This window comes from Equus caballus, chromosome 13 (assembly GCF_041296265.1).
Source record: "Equus caballus isolate H_3958 breed thoroughbred chromosome 13, TB-T2T, whole genome shotgun sequence".
NCBI lineage: Eukaryota > Metazoa > Chordata > Mammalia > Perissodactyla > Equidae > Equus > Equus caballus.
This window is the reverse complement of record NC_091696.1, coordinates 21216167-21241957: the sequence shown is the minus strand read 5'-3', so window position 1 is coordinate 21241957 and position 25791 is coordinate 21216167.

The following is a 25791-nucleotide window of genomic DNA, read 5'->3' as shown; positions in this document are numbered from 1 at the left end:
AAAGGCACAACGTGCAGGCTTCTTTCCAAAAGGCGAGTTGGGGCGCGCAGCATCTTGCTTCCAGCTCTTTGGGAACCTAAGAAACACCTCGCTCTGCACAGTGCTCTTACAGCCTACCGGGAACATGTCTTCCAAAGGCCTGGGAAACGCAGTTTCATTGCAGGCCTGATCTGGCTGAAGTAGGACTTCTGCTCTGGGTGTGCTACTTTGCCCTAGAGCTGAAAGGCCCAACGTGCAGGCTTCTTTCCAAAGGGCGAGTTGGGCCCCACAGCATCTTGCTTCCAGCTCTTTGGGAAGCTAAGAAACAACTCGCTCTGCACAGTGCTCTTACAGCCTACCGGGAACATCTCTTCCAAAGGCCTGTGAAACGCAGTTTCTTTGCAGGGCTGATCTGGCTGAAGTAGGACTTCTGCTCTGGGTGTGCTACATTGCCCTACAACTGAAAGGCACAACGTGCAGGCTTCTTTCCAAAGGGCGAGTTGGGCCCCACAGCATATTGCTTCCAGCTCTTTGGGAAGCTAAGAAACAACTCGCTCTGCACAGTGCTCTTACAGCCTACCGGGAACATCTCTTCCAAAGGCCTGTGAAACGCAGTTTCTTTGCAGGCCTGATCTGGCTGAAGTAGGACTTCTGCTCTGGGTGTGCTACTTTGCCCTAGAGCTGAAAGGCACAACGTGCAGGCTTCTTTCCAAAGGGCGAGTTGGGCCCCACAGCATCTTGCTTCCAGCTCTTTGGGAAGCTAAGAACCAACTCGCTCTGCACAGTGCTCTTACAGCCTACCGGGAACATCTCTTCCAAAGGCCTGTGAAACGCAGTTTCTTTGCAGGCCTGATCTGGCTGAAGTAGGACTTCTGCTCTGGGTGTGCTCCATTGCCCTAGAGCTGAACGGCACAACGTGCAGGCTTCTTTCCAAAGGGCGAGTTGGGGCCCGCAGCATCTTGCTTCCAGCTCTTTGGGAACCTAAGAAACACCTCGCTCTGCACAGTGCTCTTACAGCCTACCGGGAACATCTCTTCCAAAGGCCTGTGAAACGCAGTTTCTTTGCAGGCCTGATCTGGCTGAAGTAGGACTTCTGCTCTGGGTGTGCGACTTTGCCCTAGAGCTGAAAGGCACAACGTGCAGGCTTCTTTCATAAGGGCGAGTTGGGCCCCACAGCATCTTGCTTCCAGCTCTTTGGGAAGCTAAGAAACAACTCGCTCTGCACAGTGCTCTTACAGCCTACCGGGACATCTCTTCCAAAGGCCTGTGAAACGCAGTTTATTTGCAGGGCTGATCTGGCTGAAGTAGGACTTCTGCTCTGGGTGTGCTACTTTGCCCTAGAGCTGAAAGGCACAACGTGCAGGCTTCTTTCCAAAGGGCGAGTTGGGCCCCACAGCATCTTGCTTCCAGCTCTTTGGGAAGCTAAGAAACAACTCGCTCTGCACAGTGCTCTTACAGCCTACCGGGAACATCTCTTCCAAAGGCCTGTGAAACGCAGTTTCTTTGCAGGCCTGATCTGGCTGAAGTAGGACTTCTGCTCTGGGTGTGCTACATTGCCCTACAACTGAAAGGCACAACGTGCAGGCTTCTTTCCAAAGGGCGAGTTGGGCCCCACAGCATATTGCTTCCACCTCTTTGGGAAGCTAAGAAACCCCTCGCTCTGCACAGTGCTCTTACATCCTACCGGGAACATCTCTTCCAAAGTCCTGTGAAACGCAGTTTCTTTGCAGGCCTGATCTGGCTGAAGTAGGACTTCTGCTCTGGGTGTGCTACTTTGTCCTAGAGCTGAAAGGCACAACGTGCAGGCTTCTTTCCAAAGGGCGAGTTGGGCCCCACAGCATCTTGCTTCCAGCTCTTTGTGAAGCTAAGAAACAACTCGCTGTGCACAGTGCTCTTACAGCCTACCGGGAACATCTCTTCCAAAGGCCTGTGAAACGCAGTTTCTTTGCAGGCCTGATCTGGCTGAAGTAGGACTTCTGCTCTGGGTGTGCTACATTGCCCTAGAGCTGAAAGGCACAACGTGCAGGCTTCTTTCCAAAGGGCGAGTTGGGCCCCACAGCATCTTGCTTCCAGCTCTTTGGGAAGCTAAGAAACAACTCGCTCTGCACAGTGCTCTTACAGCCTACCGGGAACATCTCTTCCAAAGGCCTGTGAAACGCAGTTTCTTTGCAGGCCTGATCTGGCTGAAGTAGGACTTCTGCTCTGGGTGTGCTACTTTGCCCTAGAGCTGAAAGGCACAACGTGCAGGCTTCTTTCCAAAGGGCGAGTTGGGCCCCACAGCATCTTGCTTCCAGCTCTTTGGGAAGCTAAGAAACAACTCGCTGTGCACAGTGCTCTTACAGCCTACCGGGAACATCTCTTCCAAAGGCCTGTGAAACGCAGTTTCTTTGCAGGCCTGATCTGGCTGAAGTAGGACTTCTGCTCTGGGTGTGCAACTTTGCCCTAGAGTTGAAAGGCACAACGTGCAGGCGTCTTTCCAAAGGCCGAGTTGGGCCCCACAGCATCTTGCTTCCAGCTCTTTGGGAAGCTAAGAAACAACTCGCTCAGCACAGTGCTCTTACAGCCTACCGGGAACATCTCTTCCAAAGGCCTGTGAAACGCAGTTTCTTTGCAGGCCTGATCTGGCCGAAGTAGGACTTCTGCTCTGGGTGTGCTGCTTTGCCATAGAGCTGAAAGGCCCAACGTGCAGGCTTCTTTCCAAAGGGCGAGTTGGGCCCCACAGCATCTTGCTTCCAGCTCTTTGGGAAGCTAAGAAACAACTCGCTCTGCACAGTGCTCTTACAGCCTACCGGGAACATCTCTTCCAAAGGCCTGTGAAACGCAGTTTCTTTGCAGGCCTGATCTGGCTGAAGTAGGACTTCTGCTCTGGGTGTGCTACTTTGCCCTAGAGCTGAAAGGCACAACGTGCAGGCATCTTTCCAAAGGGCGAGTTGGGCCCCACAGCATCTTGCTTCCAGCTCTTTGGGAAGCTAAGAAACAACTCGCTCTGCACAGTGCTCTTACAGCCTACCGGGAACATCTCTTCCAAAGGAATTTAAAACGCAGTTTCTTGGCAGGCCTGATCTGGCTGAAGTAGGACTTCTGCTCTGGGTGTGCTACATTGCCCTAGAGCTGAAAGGCACAACGTGCCGGCTTCTTTCCAAAGGGCGAGTTGGGCCCCGCAGCATATTGCTTCCAGCTCTTTGGGAAGCTAAGAAACAACTCGCTCTGCACAGTGCTCTTACAGCCTACCGGGAACATCTCTTCCAAAGGCCTGTGAAACGCAGTTTCTTTGCAGGGCTGATCTGGCTGAAGTAGGACTTCTGCTCTGGGTGTGCTACTTTGCCCTAGAGCTGAAAGGCACAACGTGCAGGCATCTTTCCAAAGGGCGAGTTGGGCCCCACAGCATCTTGCTTCCAGCTCTTTGGGAAGCTAAGAAACAACTCGCTCTGCACAGTGCTCTTACAGCCTACCGGGAACATCTCTTCCAAAGGAATGTGAAACGCAGTTTCTTGGCAGGCCTGATCTGGCTGAAGTAGGACTTCTGCTCTGGGTGTGCTACATTGCCCTACAACTGAAAGGCACAACGTGCAGGCTTCTTTCCAAAGGGCGAGTTGGGCCCCACAGCATCTTGCTTCCAGCTCTTTGGGAAGCTAAGAAACAACTCGCTCTGCACAGTGCTCTTACAGCCTACCGGGAACATCTCTTCCAAAGGCCTGTGAAACGCAGTTTCTTTGCAGGCCTGATCTGGCTGAAGTAGGACTTCTGCTCTGGGTGTGCTCCATTGCCCTAGAGCTGAAAGGCACAACGTGCAGGCTTCTTTCCAAAGGGCGAGTTGGGGCCCGCAGCATCTTGCTTCCAGCTCTTTGGGAACCTAAGAAACACCTCGCTCTGCACAGTGCTCTTACTGCCTACCGGGAACATCTCTTCCAAAGGCCTGTGAAACGCAGTTTCTTTGCAGGCCTGATCTGGCTGAAATAGGACTTCTGCTCTGGGTGTGCGACTTTGCCCTAGAGCTGAAAGGCAGAACGTGCAGGCTTCTTTCCAAAGGGCGAGTTGGGCCCCACAGCATCTTGCTTCCAGCTCTTTGGGAAGCTAAGAAACAACTCGCTGTGCACAGTGCTCTTACAGCCTACCGGGAACATCTCTTCCAAAGGCCTGTGAAACGCAGTTTCTTTGCAGGCCTGATCTGGCTGAAGTAGGACTTCTGCTCTGGGTGTGCTACATTGCCCTACAACTGAAAGGCACAACGTGCCGGCTTCTTTCCAAAGGGCGAGTTGGGCCCCACAGCATATTGCTTCCAGCTCTTTGGGAAGCTAAGAAACAACTCGCTCTGCACAGTGCTCTTACAGCCTACCGGGAACATCTCTTCCAAAGGCCTGTGAAACGCAGTTTCTTTGCAGGGCTGATCTGGCTGAAGTAGGACTTCTGCTCTGGGTGTGCTACTTTGCCCTAGAGCTGAAAGGCAGAACGAGCAGGCTTCTTTCCAAAGGGCGAGTTGGGCCCCACAGCATCTTGCTTCCAGCTCTTTGGGAAGCTAGGAAACAACTCGCTGTGCACAGTGCTCTTACAGCCTACCGGGAACATCTCTTCCAAAGGCCTGTGAAACGCAGTTTCTTTGCAGGCCTGATCTGGCTGAAGTAGGACTTCTTCTCTGGGTGTGCTACATTGCCCTACAACTGAAAGGCACAACGTGCAGGCTTCTTTCCAAAGGGCGAGTTGGGCCCCACAGCATATTGCTTCCAGCTCTTTGGGAAGCTAAGAAACAACTCGCTCTGCACAGTGCTCTTACAGACTACCGGGAACATCTCTTCCAAAGGCCTGTGAAATGCAGTTTCTTTGCAGGCCTGATCTGGCTGAAGTAGGACTTCTGCTCTGGGTGTGCTACTTTGCCCTAGAGCTGAAAGGCACAACGTGCAGGCTTCTTTCCAAAGGGCGAGTTGGGCCCCACAGCATCTTGCTTCCAGCTCTTTGGGAAGCTAAGAAACAACTCGCTCTGCACAGTGCTCTTACAGCCTACCGGGAACACCTCTTCCAAAGGCCTGTGAAACGCAGTTTCTTTGCAGGCCTGATCTGGCTGAAGTAGGACTTCTGCTCTGCGTGTGCTCCATTGCCCTAGAGCTGAAAGGCACAACGTGCAGGCTTCTTTCCAAAGGGCGAGTTGGGGCGCGCAGCATCTTGCTTCCAGCTCTTTGGGAACCTAAGAAACACCTCGCTCTGCACAGTGCTCTTACAGCCTACCGGGAACATCTCTTCCAAAGGCCTGGGAAACGCAGTTTCTTTGCAGGCCTGATCTGGCTGAAGTAGGACTTCTGCTCTGGGTGTGCTACTTTGCCCTAGAGCTGAAAGGCCCAACGTGCAGGCTTCTTTCCAAAGGGCGAGTTGGGCCCCACAGCATCTTGCTTCCAGCTCTTTGGGAAGCTAAGAAACAACTCGCTCTGCACAGTGCTCTTACAGCCTACCGGAAACATCTCTTCCAAAGGCCTGTGAAACGCAGTTTCTTTGCAGGGCTGATCTGGCTGAAGTAGGACTTCTGCTCTGGGTGTGCTACATTGCCCTACAACTGAAAGGCACAACGTGCAGGCTTCTTTCCAAAGGGCGAGTTGGGCCCCACAGCATCTTGCTTCCAGCTCTTTGGGAAGCTAAGAAACAACTCGCTCTGCACAGTGCTCTTACAGCCTACCGGGAACATCTCTTCCAAAGGCCTGTGAAACGCAGTTTCTTTGCAGGCCTGATCTGGCTGAAGTAGGACTTCTGCTCTGGGTGTGCTACTTTGCCCTAGAGCTGAAAGGCACAACGTGCAGGCTTCTTTCCAAAGGGCGAGTTGGGCCCCACAGCATCTTGCTTCCAGCTCTTTGGGAACCTAAGAAACAACTCGCTCTGCACAGTGCTCTTACAGCCTACCGGGAACATCTCTTCCAAAGGCCTGTGAAACGCAGTTTATTTGCAGGGCTGATCTGGCTGAAGTAGGACTTCTGCTCTGGGTGTGCTACTTTGCCCTAGAGCTGAAAGGCACAACGTGCAGGCTTCTTTCCAAAGGGCGAGTTGGGCCCCACAGCATATTGCTTCCAGCTGTTTGGGAAGCTAAGAAACAACTCGCTCTGCACAGTGCTCTTACAGCCTACCGGAAACATCTCTTCCAAAGGCCTGTGAAACGCAGTTTCTTTGCAGGCCTGATCTGGCTGAAGTAGGACTTCTGCTCTGGGTGTGCTACATTGCCCTACAACTGAAAGGCACAACGTGCAGGCTTCTTTCCAAAGGGCGAGTTGGGCCCCACAGCATATTGCTTCCACCTCTTTGGGAAGCTAAGAAACACCTCGCTCTGCACAGTGCTCTTACAGCCTACCGGGAACATCTCTTCCAAAGGCCTGTGAAACGCAGTTTCTTTGCAGGCCTGATCTGGCTGAAGTAGGACTTCTGCTCTGGGTGTGCTACTTTGTCCTAGAGCTGAAAGGCAGAACGTGCAGGCTTCTTTCCAAAGGGCGAGTTGGGCCCCACAGCATCTTGCTTCCAGCTCTTTGGGAAGCTAAGAAACAACTCGCTGTGCACAGTGCTCTTACAGCCTACCGGGAACATCTCTTCCAAAGGCCTGTGAAACGCAGTTTCTTTGCAGGCCTGATCTGGCTGAAGTAGGACTTCTGCTCTGGGTGTGCTCCATTGCCCTAGAGCTGAAAGGCACAACGTGCAGGCTTCTTTCCAAAGGGCGAGTTGGGCCCCACAGCATCTTGCTTCCAGCTCTTTGGGAAGCTAAGAAACAACTCGCTCTGCACAGTGCTCTTACAGCCTACCGGGAACATCTCTTCCAAAGGCCTGTGAAACGCAGTTTCTTGGCAGGCCTGATCTGGCTGAAGTAGGACTTCTGCTCTGGGTGTGCTACATTTCCCTAGAGCTGAAAGGCACAGCGTGCAGGCTTCTTTCCAAAGGGCGAGTTGGGCCCCACAGCATCTTGCTTCCAGCTCTTTGGGAACCTAAGAAACAACTCGCTGTGCCCAGTGCTCTTACAGCCTACCGGGAACATCTCTTCCAAAGGCCTGTGAAACGCAGTTTCTTTGCAGGCCTGATCTGGCTGAAGTAGGACTTCTGCTCTGGGTGTGCTACATTGCCCTAGAGCTGAGAGGCACAGAGTGCAGTCTTCTTTCCAAAGGGCGAGTTGGGCCCCACAGCATCTTGCTTAGAGCTCTTTGGGAAGCTAAGAAACAACTCGCTCTGCACAGTGCTCTTACAGCCTACGGGGAACATCTCTTCCAAAGGCCTGTGTAACGCAGTTTCTTTGCAGGCCTGATCTGGCTGAAGTAGGACTTCTACTCTGGGTGTGCTACATTGCCCTAGAGATGAAAGGCACAACGTGCAGGCTTCTTTCCAAAGGGCGAGTGGGCCCCACAGCATCTTGCATCCAGCTCTTTGGGAAGCTAAGAAACAACTCGCTCTGCTCAGTGCTCTTACAGCCTACTGGGAACATCTCTTCCAAAGCCCTGTGAAACGCAGTTTCTTTGCAGGCCTGATCTGGCTGAGGTAGGACTTCTGCTCTGGGTGTGCTACATTGCCCTAGAGCTGAGAGGCACAACGTGCAGGCTTCTTTCCAAAGGGCGAGTTGGGCCCCACAGCATCTTGCCACCAGCTCTTTGGGAAGCTAACAAAGAACTCGCTCTGCACAGTGCTCATACAGCCTACCGGGAACATCTTATCCAAAAGCCTGTGAAACACAGTTTCTTTGCAGGCCTGATCTGGCTGAAGTAGGACTTCTGCTCTGGGTGTGCTACATTGCCCTAGAGCTGAAAGGCAGAACGTGCAGGCTTCTTTCCAAAGGGCGAGTTGGGCCCCACAGCATCTTGCTTCCAGCTCTTTGGGAAGCTAAGAAACAACTCGCTCTGCACAGTGCTCTTACAGCCTACCGGGTACAACTCTTCCAAAGGTCTGTGAAACGCAGTTTCTTTGCAGGCCTGATCTGGCTGAAGTAGGACTTCTGCTCTGGGTGTGCTACTTTGCCCTAGAGCTGAAAGGCACAACGTGCAGGCTTCTTTCCAGAGGGCGAGTTGGGCCCCACAGCATCTTGCTTCCAGCTCTTTGGGAATCTAAGAAACAACTCGCTCTGCCCAGTGCTCTTACAGCCTACCGGGAACATCTCTTCCAAAGGCCTGTGAAACGCAGTTTCTTTGCAGGCCTGATCTGGCTGAAGTATGACTTCTGCACTGGGTGTGCTACTTTGCACTAGAGCTGAAAGGCACAACGTGCAGGCTTCTTTCCAAAGAGCGAGTTGGGCCCCACAGCATCTTGCTTCCAGCTCTTTGGGAAGCTAAGAAACAACTTGCTCTGCCCAGTGCTCTTACAGCCTACAGGGAACATCTCTTCCAAAGGCCTGTGAAACGCAGTTTCTTTGCAGGCCTGATCTGGCTGAAGTAGGACTTCTGCTCTGGGTGTGCTACATTGCCCTTGAGCTGAAAGGCTCAACGTGCAGTCTTCTTTCCAAAGGGCGAGTTGGGCCCCACAGCATCTTGCTTCCAGCTCTTTGGGAAGCTAAGACACAACTCGCTCTGCACAGTGCTCTTACAGCCTACTGGGAACATCTCTTCCAAAGGCCTGTGAAACGCAGTTTCTTTGCAGGCCTGATCTGGCTGAAGTAGGACTTCTGCTGTGGGTGTGCTACATTGCCCTACAGCTGAAAGGCACAACGTGCAGGCTTCTTTCCAAAGGGCGAGTTGGGCCCCACAGAATCTTGCTTCCAGCTCTTTGGGAAGCTAAGAAACAACTCGCTCTGCACAGTGCTCTTACAGCCTACCGGGAACATCTCTTCCAAAGGCCTGTGAAACGCAGTTTCTTTGCAGGCCTGATCTGGCTGAAGTAGGACTTCTGCTCTGGGTGTGCTACTTTGCCCTAGAGCTGAAAGGCAGAACGTGCAGGCTTCTTTCCAAAGGGCGAGTTGGGCCCCACAGCATCTTGCTTCCAGCTCTTTGGGAAGCTAAGAAACAACTCGCTCTGCACAGTGCTCTTACAGCCTACCGGGAACATCTCTTCCAAAGGCCTGTGAAACGCAGTTTCTTTGCAGGCCTGATCTGGCTGAAGTAGGACTTCTGCTCTGGGTGTGCTACATTGCCCTAGAGCTGAAAGGCACTACGTGCAGGCTTCTTTCCAAAGGGCGAGTTGGCCCCACAGCATCTTGCTTCCAGCTCTTTGGGAAGCTAATAAACAACTCGCTCTGCACAGTGCTCTTACAGCCTACCGGGAACATCTCTTCCAAAGGCCTGTGAAACGCAGTTTCTTTGCAGGCCTGATCTGGCTGAAGTAGGACTTCTGCTCTGGGTGTGCTACTTTGCCCTAGAGCTGAAAGGCAGAACGTGCAGGCTTCTTTCCAAAGGGCGAGTTGGGCCCCACAGCATCTTGCTTCCAGCTCTTTGGGAAGCTAAGAAACAACTCGCTGTGCACAGTGCTCTTACAGCCTACCGGGAACATCTCTTCCAAAGGCCTGTGAAAAGCAGTTTCTTTGCAGGCCCGATCTGGCTGAAGTAGGACTTCTGCTCCGGGTGTGCGACTTTGCCCTAGAGCTGAAAGGCACAACGTGCAGGCGTCTTTCCAAAGGCCGAGTTGGGCCCCACAGCATCTTGCTTCCAGCTCTTTGGGAAGCTAAGAACCAACTCGCTCAGCACAGTGCTCTTACAGCCTACCGGGAACATCTCTTCCAAAGGCCTGGGAAATGCAGTTTCTTTGCAGGCCTGATCTGGCTGAAGTAGGACTTCTGCTCTGGGTGTGCTACTTTGCCCTAGAGCTGAAAGGCCCAACGTGCAGGCTTCTTTCCAAAGGGCGAGTTGGGCCCCACAGCATCTTGCTTCCCCCTCTTTGGGAAGCTAAGAAACAACTCGCTCTGCACAGTGCTCTTACAGCCTACCGGGAACATCTCTTCCAAAGGCCTGTGAAACGCAGTTTCTTTGCAGGGTTGATCTGGCTGAAGTAGGACTTCTGCTCTGGGTGTGCTACTTTGCCCTAGAGCTGAAAGGCACAACGTGCAGGCATCTTTCCAAAGGGCGAGTTGGGCCCCACATCATCTTGCTTCCAGCTCTTTGGGAAGCTAAGAAACAACTCGCTCTGCACAGTGCTCTTACAGCCTACTGGGAACATCTCTTCCAAAGGCCTGTGAAACGCAGTTTCTTTGCAGGCCTGATCTGGCTGAAGTAGGACTTCTGCTCTGGGTGTGCTACATTGCCCTACAACTGAAAGGCACAACGTGCAGGCTTCTTTCCAAAGGGCGAGTTGGGCCCCACAGCATCTTGCTTCCAGCTCTTTGGGAAGCTAAGAAACAACTCGCTCTGCACAGTGCTCTTACAGCCTACCGGGAACATCTCTTCCAAAGGCCTGTGAAACGCAGTTTCTTTGCAGGCCTGATGGCTGAAGTAGGACTTCTGCTCTGGGTGTGCTACTTTGCCCTAGAGGTGAAAGGCACAACGTGCAGGCTTCTTTCCAAAGGGCGAGTTGGGCCCCACATCATCTTGCATCCAGCTCTTTGGGAAGCTAAGAAACAACTCGCTCAGCACAGTGCTCTTACAGCCTACCGGGAACATCTCTTCCAAAGGCCTGTGAAACGCAGTTTCTTTGCAGGCCTGATCTGGCTGAAGTAGGACTTCTGCTCTGGGTGTGCTACATTGCCCTAGAGCTGAAAGGCACAACGTGCAGGCTTCTTTCCAAAGGGCGAGTTGGGCCCCACAGCATCTTGCTTCCAGCTCTTTGGGAAGCTAAGAAACAACTCGCTGTGCACAGTGCTCTTACAGCCTACCGGGAACATCTCTTCCAAAGGCCTGTGAAACGCAGTTTCTTTGCAGGCCTGATCTGGCTGAAGTAGGACTTCTGCTCTGGGTGTGCTACTTTGCCCTAGAGCTGAAAGGCAGAACGTGCAGGCTTCTTTCCAAAGGGCGAGTTGGGCCCCACAGCATCTTGCTTCCAGCTCTTTGGGAACCTAAGAAACAACTCGCTGTGCACAGTGCTCTTACAGCCTACCGGGAACATCTCTTCCAAAGGCCTGTGAAACGCAGTTTCTTTGCAGGCCTGATCTGGCTGAAGTAGGACTTCTGCTCTGGGTGTGCGACTTTGCCCTAGAGTTGAAAGGCACAACGTGCAGGCGTCTTTCCAAAGGCCGAGTTGGGCCCCACAGCATCTTGCTTCCAGCTCTTTGGGAAGCTAAGAAACAACTCGCTCAGCACAGTGCTCTTACAGCCTACCGGGAACATCTCTTCCAAAGGCCTGTGAAACGCAGTTTCTTTGCAGGCCTGATCTGGCCGAAGTAGGACTTCTGCTCTGGGTGTGCTACTTTGCCATAGAGCTGAAAGGCCCAACGTGCAGGCTTCTTTCCAAAGGGCGAGTTGGGCCCCACAGCATCTTGCTTCCAGCTCTTTGGGAAGCTAAGAAACAACTCGCTCTGCACAGTGCTCTTACAGCCTACCGGGAACATCTCTTCCAAAGGCCTGTGAAACGCAGTTTCTTTGCAGGGCTGATCTGGCTGAAGTAGGACTTCTGCTCTGGGTGTGCTACTTTGCCCTAGAGCTGAAAGGCACAACGTGCAGGCATCTTTCCAAAGGGCGAGTTGGGCCCCACAGCATCTTGCTTCCAGCTCTTTGGGAAGCTAAGAAACAACTCGCTCTGCACAGTGCTCTTACAGCCTACCGGGAACATCTCTTCCAAAGGAATGTGAAACGCAGTTTCTTGGAAGGCCTGATCTGGCTGAAGTAGGACTTCTGCTCTGGGTGTGCTACATTGCCCTACAACTGAAAGGCACAACGTGCAGGCTTCTTTCCAAAGGGCGAGTTGGGCCCCACAGCATCTTGCTTCCAGCTCTTTGGGAAGCTAAGAAACAACTCGCTCTGCACAGTGCTCTTACAGCCTACCGGGAACATCTCTTCCAAAGGCCTGTGAAACGCAGTTTCTTTGCAGGCCTGATCTGGCTGAAGTAGGACTTCTGCTCTGGGTGTGCGACTTTGCCCTAGAGCTGAAAGGCAGAACGTGCAGGCTTCTTTCCAAAGGGCGAGTTGGGCCCCACAGCATCTTGCTTGCAGCTCTTTGGGAAGCTAAGAAACAACTCGCTGTGCACAGTGCTCTTACAGCCTACCGGGAACATCTCTTCCAAAGGCCTGTGAAACGCAGTTTCTTTGCAGGCCTGATCTGGCTGAAGTAGGACTTCTGCTCTGGGTGTGCTACATTGCCCTACAACTGAAAGGCACAACGTGCCGGCTTCTTTCCAAAGGGCGAGTTGGGCCCCACAGCATCTTGCTTCCAGCTCTTTGGGAAGCTAAGAAACAACTCGCTCAGCACAGTGCTCTTACAGCCTACCGGGAACATCTCTTCCAAAGGCCTGTGAAACGCAGTTTCTTTGCAGGCCTGATCTGGCCGAAGTAGGACTTCTGCTCTGGGTGTGCTACTTTGCCATAGAGCTGAAAGGCCCAACGTGCAGGCTTCTTTCCAAAGGGCGAGTTGGGCCCCACAGCATCTTGCTTCCAGCTCTTTGGGAAGCTAAGAAACAACTCGCTCTGCACAGTGCTCTTACAGCCTACCGGGAACATCTCTTCCAAAGGCCTGTGAAACGCAGTTTCTTTGCAGGGCTGATCTGGCTGAAGTAGGACTTCTGCTCTGGCTGTGCTACTTTGCCCTAGAGCTGAAAGGCACAACGTGCAGGCATCTTTCCAAAGGGCGAGTTGGTCCCCACAGCATCTTGCTTCCAGCTCTTTGGGAAGCTAAGAAACAACTCGCTCTGCACAGTGCTCTTACAGCCTACCGGGAACATCTCTTCCAAAGGAATGTGAAACGCAGTTTCTTGGAAGGCCTGATCTGGCTGAAGTAGGACTTCTGCTCTGGGTGTGCTACATTGCCCTACAACTGAAAGGCACAACGTGCAGGCTTCTTTCCAAAGGGCGAGTTGGGCCCCACAGCATCTTGCTTCCAGCTCTTTGGGAAGCTAAGAAACAACTCGCTCTGCACAGTGCTCTTACAGCCTACCGGGAACATCTCTTCCAAAGGCCTGTGAAACGCAGTTTCTTTGCAGGCCTGATCTGGCTGAAGTAGGACTTCTGCTCTGGGTGTGCTCCATTGCCCTAGAGCTGAAAGGCACAACGTGCAGGCTTCTTTCCAAAGGGCGAGTTGGGGCCCGCAGCAACTTGCTTCCAGCTCTTTGGGAAACTAAGAAACACCTCGCTCTGCACAGTGCTCTTACTGCCTACCGGGAACATCTCTTCCAAAGGCCTGTGAAACGCAGTTTCTTTGCAGGCCTGATCTGGCTGAAGTAGGACTTCTGCTCTGGGTGTGCGACTTTGCCCTAGAGCTGAAAGGCAGAACGTGCAGGCTTCTTTCCAAAGGGCGAGTTGGGCCCCACAGCATCTTGCTTCCAGCTCTTTGGGAAGCTAAGAAACAAGTCGCTGTGCACAGTGCTCTTACAGCCTACCGGGAACATCTCTTCCAAAGGCCTGTGAAACGCAGTTTCTTTGCAGGCCTGATCTGGCTGAAGTAGGACTTCTGCTCTGGGTGTGCTACATTGCCCTACAACTGAAAGGCACAACGTGCCGGCTTCTTTCCAAAGGGCGAGTTGGGCCCCACAGCATATTGCTTCCTGCTCTTTGGGAAGCTAAGAAACAACTCGCTCTGCACAGTGCTCTTACAGCCTACCGGGAACATCTCTTCCAAAGGCCTGTGAAACGCAGTTTCTTTGCAGGCCTGATCTGGCTGAAGTAGGACTTCTGCTCTGGGTGTGCTACTTTGCCCTAGAGCTGAAAGGCAGAACGTGCAGGCTTCTTTCCAAAGGGCGAGTTGGGCCCCACAGCATCTTGCTTCCAGCTCTTTGGGAAGCTAGGAAACAACTCGCTGTGCACAGTGCTCTTACAGCCTACCGGGAACATCTCTTCCAAAGGCCTGTGAAACGCAGTTTCTTTGCAGGCCTGATCTGGCTGAAGTAGGACTTCTGCTCTGGGTGTGCTCCATTGCCCTAGAGCTGAAAGGCACAACGTGCAGGCTTCTTTCCAAAGGGCGAGTTGGGCCCCACAGCATATTGCTTCCAGCTCTTTGGGAAGCTAAGAAACAACTCGCTCTGCACAGTGCTCTTACAGCCTTCCGGGAACATCTCTTCCAAAGGCCTGTGAAACGCAGTTTCTTTGCAGGCCTGATCTGGCTGAAGTAGGACTTCTGCTCTGGGTGTGCTACTTTGCCCTAGAGCTGAAAGGCACAACGTGCAGGCTTCTTTCCAAAGGGCGAGTTGGGCCCCACAGCATCTTGCTTCCAGCTCTTTGGGAAGCTAAGAAACAACTCGCTCTGCACAGTGCTCTTACAGCCTACCGGGAACATCTCTTCCAAAGGCCTGTGAAACGCAGTTTCTTTGCAGGCCTGATCTGGCTGAAGTAGGACTTCTGCTCTGGGTGTGCTCCATTGCCCTAGAGCTGAAAGGCACAACGTGCAGGCTTCTTTCCAAAGGGCGAGTTGGGGCGCGTAGCATCTTGCTTCCAGCTCTTTGGGAACCTAAGAAACACCTCGCTCTGCACAGTGCTCTTACAGCCTACCGGGAACATCTCTTCCAATGGCCTGGGAAACGCAGTTTCTTTGCAGGCCTGATCTGGCTGAAGTAGGACTTCTGCTCTGGGTGTGCTACTTTGCCCTAGAGCTGAAAGGCCCAACGTGCAGGCTTCTTTCCAAAGGGCGAGTTGGGCCCCACAGCATCTTGCTTCCAGCTCTTTGGGAAGCTAAGAAACAACTCGCTCTGCACAGTGCTCTTACAGCCTACCGGGAACATCTCTTCCAAAGGCCTGTGAAACGCAGTTTCTTTGCAGGGCTGATCTGGCTGAAGTAGGACTTCTGCTCTGGGTGTGCTACATTGCCCTACAACTGAAAGGCACAACGTGCAGGCTTCTTTCCAAAGGGCGAGTTGGGCCCCACAGCATCTTGCTTCCAGCTCTTTGGGAAGCTAAGAAACAACTCGCTCTGCACAGTGCTCTTACAGCCTACCGTGAACATCTCTTCCAAAGGCCTGTGAAACGCAGTTTCTTTGCAGGCCTGATCTGGCTGAAGTAGGACTTCTGCTCTGGGTGTGCTACTTTGCCCTAGAGCTGAAAGGCACAACGTGCAGGCTTCTTTCCAAAGGGCGAGTTCGGCCCCACAGCATCTTGCTTCCAGCTCTTTGGGAAGCTAAGAAACAACTCGCTCTGCACAGTGCTCTTACAGCCTACCGGGAACATCTCTTCCAAAGGCCTGTGAAACGCAGTTTCTTTGCAGGCCTGATCTGGCTGAAGTAGGACTTCTGCTCTGGGTGTGCTCCATTGCCCTAGAGCTGAAAGGCACAACGTGCAGGCTTCTTTCCAAAGGGCGAGTTGGGGCCCGCAGCATCTTGCTTCCAGCTCTTTGGGAACCTAAGAAACACCTCGCTCTGCACAGTGCTCTTACAGCCTACCGGGAACATCTCTTCCAAAGGCCTGTGAAACGCAGTTTCTTTGCAGGCCTGATCTGGCTGAAGTAGGACTTCTGCTCTGGGTGTGCGACTTTGCCCTAGAGCTGAAAGGCACAACGTGCAGGCTTCTTTCCAAAGGGCGAGTTGGGCCCCACAGCATCTTGCTTCCAGCTCTTTGGGAAGCTAAGAAACAACTCGCTCTGCACAGTGCTCTTACAGCCTACCGGGAACATCTCTTCCAAAGGCCTGTGAAACGCAGTTTCTTTGCAGGCCTGATCTGGCTGAAGTAGGACTTCTGCTCTGGGTGTGCTACATTGCCCTACAACTGAAAGGCACAACGTGCAGGCTTCTTTCCAAAGGGCGAGTTGGGCCCCACAGCATCTTGCTTCCAGCTCTTTGGGAAGCTAAGAAACAACTCGCTCTGCACAGTGCTCTTACAGCCTACCGGGAACATCTCTTCCAAAGGCCTGTGAAACGCAGTTTCTTTGCAGGGCTGATCTGGCTGAAGTAGGACTTCTGCTCTGGGTGTGCGACTTTGCCCTAGAGCTGAAAGGCAGAACGTGCAGGCTTCTTTCCAAAGGGCGAGTTGGGCCCCACAGCATCTTGCTTCCAGCTCTTTGGGAAGCTAAGAAACAACTCGCTGTGCACAGTGCTCTTACAGCCTACCGGGAACATCTCTTCCAAAGGCCTGTGAAACGCAGTTTCTTTGCAGGGCTGATCTGGCTGAAGTAGGACTTCTGCTCTGGGTGTGCGACTTTGCCCTAGAGCTGAAAGGCACAACGTGCAGGCTTCTTTCCAAAGGGCGAGTTGGGCCCCACAGCATCTTGCTTCCAGCTCTTTGGGAAGCTAAGAAACAACTCGCTCTGCACAGTGCTCTTACAGCCTACCGGGAACATCTCTTCCAAAGGCCTGTGAAACACAGTTTATTTGCAGGGCTGATCTGGCTGAAGTAGGACTTCTACTCTGGGTGTGCTACTTTGCCCTAGAGCTGAAAGGCACAACGTGCAGGCTTCTTTCCAAAGGGCGAGTTGGGCCCCACAGCATATTGCTTCCAGCTCTTTGGGAAGCTAAGAAACAACTCGCTCTGCACAGTGCTCTTACAGCCTACCGGGAACATCTCTTCCAAAGGCCTGTGAATGGCAGTTTCTTTGCAGGCCTGATCTGGCTGAAGTAGGACTTCTGCTCTGGGTGTGCTACATTGCCCTACAACTGAAAGGAACAACATGCAGGCTTCTTTCCAAAGGGCGAGTTGGGCCCCACAGCATATTGCTTCCACCTCTTTGGGAAGCTAAGAAACACCTCGCTCTGCACAGTGCTCTTACAGCCTACCGGGAACATCTCTTCCAAAGGCCTGTGAAACGCAGTTTCTTTGCAGGCCTGATCTGGCTGAAGTAGGACTTCTGCTCTGGGTGTGCTACTTTGTCCTAGAGCTGAAAGGCACAACGTGCCGGCTTCTTTCCAAAGGGCGAGTTGGGCCCCACAGCATCTTGCTTCCAGCTCTTTGGGAAGCTAAGAAACAACTCGCTCTGCACAGTGCTCTAACAGCCTACCGGGAACATCTCTTCCAAAGGCCTGTGAAACGCAGTTTCTTTGCAGGCCTGATCTGGCTGAAGTAGGACTTCTGCTCTGGGTGTGCTCCATTGCCCTAGAGCTGAAAGGCACAACGTGCAGGCTTCTTTCCAAAGGGCGAGTTGGGGCCAGCAGCATCTTGCTTCCAGCTCTTTGGGAACCTAAGAAACACCTCGCTCTGCACAGTGCTCTTACTGCCTACCGGGAACATCTCTTCCAAAGGCCTGTGAAATGCAGTTTCTTTGCAGGCCTGATCTGGCTGAAGTAGGACTTCTGCTCTGGGTGTGCGACTTTGCCCTAGAGCTGAAAGGCAGAACGTGCAGGCTTCTTTCCAAAGGGCGAGTTGGGCCCCACAGCATCTTGCTTCCAGCTCTTTGGGAAGCTAAGAAACAACTCGCTGTGCACAGTGCTCTTACAGCCTACCGGGAACATCTCTTCCAAAGGCCTGTGAAACGCAGTTTCTTTGCAGGCCTGATCTGGCTGAAGTAGGACTTCTGCTCTGGGTGTGCTACATTGCCCTACAACTGAAAGGCACAACGTGCCGGCTTCTTTCCAAAGGGCGAGTTGGGCCCCACAGCATATTGCTTCCAGCTCTTTGGGAAGCTAAGAAACAACTCGCTCTGCACAGTGCTCTTACAGCCTACCGGGAACATCTCTTCCAAAGGCCTGTGAAACGCAGTTTCTTTGCAGGGCTGATCTGGCTGAAGTAGGACTTCTGCTCTGGGTGTGCTACTTTGCCCTAGAGCTGAAAGGCACAACGTGCAGGCATCTTTCCAAAGGGCGAGTTGGGCCCCACAGCATCTTGCTTCCAGCTCTTTGGGAAGCTAAGAAACAACTCGCTCTGCACAGTGCTCTTACAGCCTACCGGGAACATCTCTTCCAAAGGAATGTGAAAGGCAGTTTCTTGGCAGGCCTGATCTGGCTGAAGTAGGACTTCTGCTCTGGGTGTGCTACATTGCCCTACAACTGAAAGGCACAACGTGCAGGCTTCTTTCCAAAGGGCGAGTTGGGCCCCACAGCATCTTGCTTCCAGCTCTTTGGGAAGCTAAGAAACAACTCGCTCTGCACAGTGCTCTTACAGCCTACCGGGAACATCTCTTCCAAAGGCCTGTGAAACGCAGTTTCTTTGCAGGCCTGATCTGGCTGAAGTAGGACTTCTGCTCTGGGTGTGCTACTTTGCCCTAGAGCTGAAAGGCACAACGTGCAGGCTTCTTTCCAAAGGGCGAGTTGGGCCCCACAGCATCTTGCTTCCAGCTCTTTGGGAAGCTAAGAAACAACTCGCTCTGCACAGTGCTCTTACAGCCTACCGGGAACATCTCTTCCAAAGGCCTGTGAAACGCAGTTTCTTTGCAGGCCTGATCTGGCTGAAGTAGGACTTCTGCTCTGGGTGTGCGACTTTGCCCTACAACTGAAAGGCACAACGTGCCGGCTTCTTTCCAAAGGGCGAGTTGGGCCCCACAGCATCTTGCTTCCAGCTCTTTGGGAAGCTAAGAAACAACTCGCTCTGCACAGTGCTCTTACAGCCTACCGGGAACATCTCTTCCAAAGGCCTGTGAAACGCAGTTTCTTTGCAGGGCTGATCTGGCTGAAGTAGGACTTCTGCTCTGGGTGTGCTACTTTGCCCTAGAGCTGAAAGTCAGAACGTGCAGGCTTCTTTCCAAAGGGCGAGTTGGGCCCCACAGCATCTTGCTTCCAGCTCTTTGGGAAGCTAGGAAACAACTCGCTGTGCACAGTGCTCTTACAGCCTACCGGGAACATCTCTTCCAAAGGCCTGTGAAACGCAGTTTCTTTGCAGGCCTGATCTGGCTGAAGTAGGACTTCTGCTCTGGGTGTGCTACATTGCCCTAAAACTGAAAGGCACAACGTGCAGGCTTCTTTCCAAAGGGCGAGTTGGGCCCCACAGCATCTTGCTTCCAGCTCTTTAGGAAGCTAAGAAACAACTCGCTCTGCACAGTGCTCTTACAGCCTACCGGGAACATCTCTTCCAAAGGCCTGTGAAACGCAGTTTCTTTGCAGGCCTGATCTGGCTGAAGTAGGACTTCTGCTCTGGGTGTGCTCCATTGCCCTAGAGCTGAAAGGCACAACGTGCAGGCTTCTTTCCAAAGGGCGAGTTGGGGCGCGCAGCATCTTGCTTCCAGCTCTTTGGGAACCTAAGAAACACCTCGCTCTGCACAGTGCTCTTACAGCCTACCGGGAACATCTCTTCCAAAGGCCTGGGAAACGCAGTTTCTTTGCAGGCCTGATCTGGCTGAAGTAGGACTTCTGCTCTGGGTGTGCTACTTTGCCCTAGAGCTGAAAGGCCCAACGTGCAGGCTTCTTTCCAAAGGGCGAGTTGGGCCCCACAGCATCTTGCTTCCAGCTCTTTGGGAAGCTAAGAAACAACTCGCTCAGCACAGTGCTCTTACAGCCTACCGGGAACATCTCTTCCAAAGGCCTGGGAAACGCAGTTTCTTTGCAGGCCTGATCTGGCTGAAGTAGGACTTCTGCTCTGGGTGTGCTACTTTGCCATAGAGCTGAAAGGCCCAACATGCAGGCTTCTTTCCAAAGGGCGAGTTGGGCCCCACAGCATCTTGCTTCCAGCTCTTTGGGAAGCTAAGAAACAACTCGCTCAGCACAGTGCTCTTACAGCCTACCAGGAACATCTCTTCCAAAGGCCTGTGAAACGCAGTTTCTTTGCAGGCCTGATCTGGCTTAAGTAGGACTTCTGCTCTGGGTGTGCTACATTGCCCTACAACTGAAAGGCACAACGTGCAGGCTTCTTTCCAAAGGGCGAGTTGGGCCCCACAGCAAATTGCTTCCAGCTCTTTGGGAAGCTAAGAAACAACTCGCTCTGCACAGTGCTCTTACAGCCTACCGGGAACATCTCTTCCAAAGGCCTGTGAAACGCAGTTTCTTTGCAGGCCTGATCTGGCTGAAGTAGGACTTCTGCTCTGGGTGTGCTACTTTGCCCTAGAGCTGAAAGGCACAACGTGCAGGCTTCTTTCCAAAGGGCGAGTTGGGCCCCACAGCATCTTGCTTCCAGCTCTTTGGGAAGCTAAGAAACAACTCGCTCTGCACAGTGCTCTTACAGCCTACCGGGAACATCTCTTCCAAAGGCCTGTGAAACGCAGTTTCTTTGCAGGCCTGATCTGGCTGAAGTAGGACTTCTGCTGTGGGTGTGCTCCATTGCCCTTGAGCTGAAAGGCACAACGTGCAGGCTCTTTCCAAAGGGCGAGTTGGGGCCCGCAGCATCTTGCTTCCAGCTCTTTAGGAACCTAAGAAACACCTCGCTCTGCACAGTGCTCTTACAGCCTACCGGGAACATCTCTTCCAAAGGCCTGTGAAACGCAGTTTCTTTGCAGGCCTGATCTGGCTGAAGTAGGACATCTGCTCTGGGTGTGCTACATTGCCCTACAACTGAAAGGCACAACGTGCAGGCTTCTTTCCAAAGGGCGAGTTGGGCCCCACAGCATATTGCTTCCAGCTCTTTGGGAAGCTAAGAAACAACTCGCTCTGCACAGTGCTCTTACAGCCTACCAGGAACATCTCTTCCAAAGGCCTGTGAAACGCAGTTTCTTTGCAGGGCTGATCTGGCTGAAGTAGGACTTCTGCTCTGGGTGTGCTACTTTGCCCTAGAGCTGAAAGGCACAACGTGCAGGCTTCTTTCCAAAGGGCGAGTTGGGCCCCACAGCATCTTGCTTCCAGCTCTTTGGGAAGCTAAGAAACAACTCGCTCTGCACAGTGCTCTTACAGCCTACCGGGAACATCTCTTCCAAAGGCCTGTGAAACGCAGTTTCTTTGCAGGCCTGATCTGGCTGAAGTAGGACTTCTGCTCTGGGTGTGCTACATTGCCCTACAACTGAAAGGCACAACGTGCAGGCTTCTTTCCAAAGGGCGAGTTGGGCTCCACAGCATATTGCTTCCAGCTCTTTGGGAAGCTAAGAAACAACTCGCTCTGCACAGTGCTCTTACAGCCTACCGGGAACATCCCTTCCAAAGGCCTGTGAAACGCAGTTTCTTTGCAGGCCTGATCTGGCTGAAGTAGGACTTCTGCTCTGGGTGTGCTCCATTGCCCTAGAGCTGAAAGGCACAACGTGCAGCCTTCTTTCCAAAGGGCGAGTTGGGGCCCGCAGCATCTTGCTTCCAGCTCTTTGGGAACCTAAGAAACACCTCGCTCTGCACAGTGCTCTTACAGCCTACCGGGAACATCTCTTCCAAAGGCCTGTGAAACGCAGTTTCTTTGCAGGGCTGATCTGGCTGAAGTAGGACTTCTGCTCTGGGTGTGCGACTTTGCCCTAGAGCTGAAAGGCAGAACGTGCAGGCTTCTTTCCAAAGGGCGAGTTGGGCCCCACAGCATCTTGCTTCCAGCTCTTTGGGAAGCTAAGAAACAACTCGCTGTGCACAGTGCTCTTACAGCCTACCGGGAACATCTCTTCCAAAGGCCTGTGAAACGCAGTTTCTTTGCAGGCCTGATCTGGCTGAAGTAGGACTTCTGCTCTGTCTGTGCGACTTTGCCCTACAGCTGAAAGGCACAACGTGCAGGCTTCTTTCCAAAGGCCGAGTTGGGCCACACAGCCTCTTGCTTCCAGCTCTATGGGAAGCTAAGAAACAACTCGCTCAGCACAGTGCTCTTACAGCCTACCGGGAACATCTCTTCCAAAGGCCTGGGAAACGCAGTTTCTTTGCAGGGCTGATCTGGCTGAAGTAGGACTTCTGCTCTGGGTGTGCGACTTTGCCCTAGAGCTGAAAGGCAGAACGTGCAGGCTTCTTTCCAAAGGGCGAGTTGGGCCCCACAGCATCTTGCTTCCAGCTCTTTGGGAAGCTAAGAAACAACTCGCTGTGCACAGTGCTCTTACAGCCTACCGGGAACATCTCTTCCAAAGGCCTGTGAAACGCAGTTTCTTTGCAGGCCTGATCTGGCTGAAGTAGGACTTCTGCTCTGGGTGTGCTACATTGCCCTAGAGCTGAAAGGCACAACGTGCAGGCTTCTTTCCAAAGGGCGAGTTGGGCCCCACAGCATCTTGCTTCCAGGTCTTTGGGAAGCTAAGAAACAACTCGCTCTGCACAGTGCTCTTACAGCCTACCGGGAACATCTCTTCCAAAGGCCTGTGAAACGCAGTTTCTTTGCAGGCCTGATCTGGCTGAAGTAGGACTTCTGCTCTGGGTGTGCTACTTTGCCCTAGAGCTGAAAGGCAGAACGTGCAGGCTTGTTTCCAAAGGGCGAGTTGGGCCCCACAGCATCTTGCTTCCAGCTCTTTGGGAAGCTAAGAAACAACTCGCTCTGCACAGTGCTCTTACAGCCTACCGGGAACATCTCTTCCAAAGGCCTGTGAAACGCAGTTTCTTTGCAGGCCTGATCTGGCTGAAGTAGGACTTCTGCTCTGGGTGTGCGACTTTGCCCTAGAGCTGAAAGGCACAACGTGCAGGCTTCTTTCCAAAGGCCGAGTTGGGCCCCACAGCATCTTGCTTCCAGCTCTTTGGGAAGCTAAGAAACAACTCGCTCTGCACAGTGCTCTTACAGCCTACCGGGAACATCTCTTCCAAAGGCCTGTGAAACGCAGTTTCTTTGCAGGCCTGATCTGGCTGAAGTAGGACTTCTGCTCTGGGTGTGCTACATTGCCCTACAACTGAAAGGCACAACGTGCAGGCTTCTTTCCAAAGGGCGAGTTGGGCCCCACAGCATATTGCTTCCAGCTCTTTGGGAAGCTAAGAAACAACTCGCTCTGCACAGTGCTCTTACAGCCTACCGGGAACATCTCTTCAAAAGGCCTGTGAAACACAGTTTCTTGGCAGGGCTGATCTGGCTGAAGTAGGACTTCTGCTCTGGGTGTGCTACTTTGCCCTAGAGCTGAAAGGCCCAACGTGCAGGCTTCTTTCCAAAGGGCGAGTTGGGCCCCACAGCATCTTGCTTCCAGCTCTTTGGGAAGCTAAGAAACAACTCGCTCTGCACAGTGCTCTTACTGCCTACCGGGAACATCTCTTCCAAAGGCCTGTGAAACGCAGTTTCTTTGCAGGCCTGATCTGGCTGAAGTAGGACTTCTGCTCTGGGTGTGCTACATTGCCCTACAACTGAAAGGCACAACGTGCAGGCTTCTTTCCAAAGGGCGAGTTGGGCCCCACAGCATATTGCTTCCAGCTCTTTGGGAAGCTAAGAAACAACTCGCTCTGCACAGTGCTCTTACAGCCTACCGGGAACATCTCTTCCAAAGGCCTGTGAAACGCAGTTTCTTTGCAGGCCTGATCTGGCTGAAGTAGGACTTCTGCTCTGGGTGTGCTACTTTGCCCTAGAGCTGAAAGGCACAACGTGCAGGCTTCTTTCCAAAGGGCGAGTTGGGCCCCACAGCATCTTGCTTCCAGCTCTTTGGGAAGCTAAGAAACAACTCGCTCTGCACAGTGCTCTTACAGCCTACCGGGAACATCTCTTCCAAAGGCCTGTGAAACGCAGTTTCTTTGCAGGCCTGATCTGGCTGAAGTAGGACTTCTGCTCTGGGTGTGCTACATTGCCCTACAACTGAAAGGCACAACGTGCAGGCTTCTTTCCAAAGGGCGAGTTGGGCTCCACAGCATATTGCTTCCAGCTCTTTGGGAAGCTAAGAAACAACTCGCTCTGCACAGTGCTCTTACAGCCTACCGGGAACATCTCTTCCAAAGGCCTGTGAAACGCAGTTTCTTTGCAGGCCTGATCTGGCTGAAGTAGGACTTCTGCTCTGGGTGTGCTCCATTGCCCTAGAGCTGAAAGGCACAACGTGCAGCCTTCTTTCCAAAGGGCGAGTTGGGGCCCGCAGCATCTTGCTTCCAGCTCTTTGGGAACCTAAGAAACACCTCGCTCTGCACAGTGCTCTTACAGCCTACCGGGAACATCTCTTCCAAAGGCCTGGGAAACGCAGTTTCTTTGCAGGCCTGATCTGGCTGAAGTAGGACTTCTGCTCTGGGTGTGCTACTTTGCCCTAGAGCTGAAAGGCACAACGTGCAGGCTTCTTTCCAAAGGGCGAGTTGGGCCCCACAGCATCTTGCTTCCAGCTCTTTGGGAAGCTAAGAAACAACTCGCTCAGCACAGTGCTCTTACAGCCTACCGGGAACATCTCTTCCAAAGGCCTGGGAAACGCAGTTTCTTTGCAGGCCTGATCTGGCTGAAGTAGGACTTCTGCTCTGGGTGTGCTACTTTGCCATAGAGCTGAAAGGCCCAACATGCAGGCTTCTTTCCAAAGGGCGAGTTGGGCCCCACAGCATCTTGCTTCCAGCTCTTTGGGAAGCTAAGAAACAACTCGCTCAGCACAGTGCTCTTACAGCCTACCGGGAACATCTCTTCCAAAGGCCTGTGAAACGCAGTTTCTTTGCAGGCCTGATCTGGCTTAAGTAGGACTTCTGCTCTGGGTGTGCTACATTGCCCTACAACTGAAAGGCACAACGTGCAGGCTTCTTTCCAAAGGGCGAGTTGGGCCCCACAGCAAATTTCTTCCAGCTCTTTGGGAAGCTAAGAAACAACTCGCTCTGCACAGTGCTCTTACAGCCTACCGGGAACATCTCTTCCAAAGGCCTGTGAAACGCAGTTTCTTTGCAGGCCTGATCTGGCTGAAGTAGGACTTCTGCTCTGGGTGTGCGACTTTGCCCTAGAGCTGAAAGGCACAACGTGCAGGCTTCTTTCAAAAGGGCGAGTTGGGCCCCACAGCATCTTGCTTCCAGCTCTTTGGGAAGCTAAGAAACAACTCGCTCTGCACAGTGCTCTTACAGCCTACCGGGAACATCTCTTCCAAAGGCCTGTGAAACGCAGTTTCTTTGCAGGCCTGATCTGGCTGAAGTAGGACTTCTGCTCTGGGTGTGCTCCATTGCCCTAGAGCTGAAAGGCACAACGTGCAGCCTTCTTTCCAAAGGGCGAGTTGGGGCCCGCAGCATCTTGCTTCCAGCTCTTTGGGAACCTAAGAAACACCTCGCTCTGCACAGTGCTCTTACAGCCTACCGGGAACATCTCTTCCAAAGGCCTGGGAAACGCAGTTTCTTTGCAGGCCTGATCTGGCTGAAGTAGGACTTCTGCTCTGGGTGTGCTACTTTGCCCTAGAGCTGAAAGGCACAACGTGCAGGCTTCTTTCCAAAGGGCGAGTTGGGCCCCACAGCATCTTGCTTCCAGCTCTTTGGGAAGCTAAGAAACAACTCGCTCAGCACAGTGCTCTTACAGCCTACCGGGAACATCTCTTCCAAAGGCCTGGGAAACGCAGTTTCTTTGCAGGCCTGATCTGGCTGAAGTAGGACTTCTGCTCTGGGTGTGCTACTTTGCCATAGAGCTGAAAGGCCCAACATGCAGGCTTCTTTCCAAAGGGCGAGTTGGGCCCCACAGCATCTTGCTTCCAGCTCTTTGGGAAGCTAAGAAACAACTCGCTCAGCACAGTGCTCTTACAGCCTACCGGGAACATCTCTTCCAAAGGCCTGTGAAACGCAGTTTCTTTGCAGGCCTGATCTGGCTTAAGTAGGACTTCTGCTCTGGGTGTGCTACATTGCCCTACAACTGAAAGGCACAACGTGCAGGCTTCTTTCCAAAGGGCGAGTTGGGCCCCACAGCAAATTTCTTCCAGCTCTTTGGGAAGCTAAGAAACAACTCGCTCTGCACAGTGCTCTTACAGCCTACCGGGAACATCTCTTCCAAAGGCCTGTGAAACGCAGTTTCTTTGCAGGCCTGATCTGGCTGAAGTAGGACTTCTGCTCTGGGTGTGCGACTTTGCCCTAGAGCTGAAAGGCACAACGTGCAGGCTTCTTTCAAAAGGGCGAGTTGGGCCCCACAGCATCTTGCTTCCAGCTCTTTGGGAAGCTAAGAAACAACTCGCTCTGCACAGTGCTCTTACAGCCTACCGGGAACATCTCTTCCAAAGGCCTGTGAAACGCAGTTTCTTTGC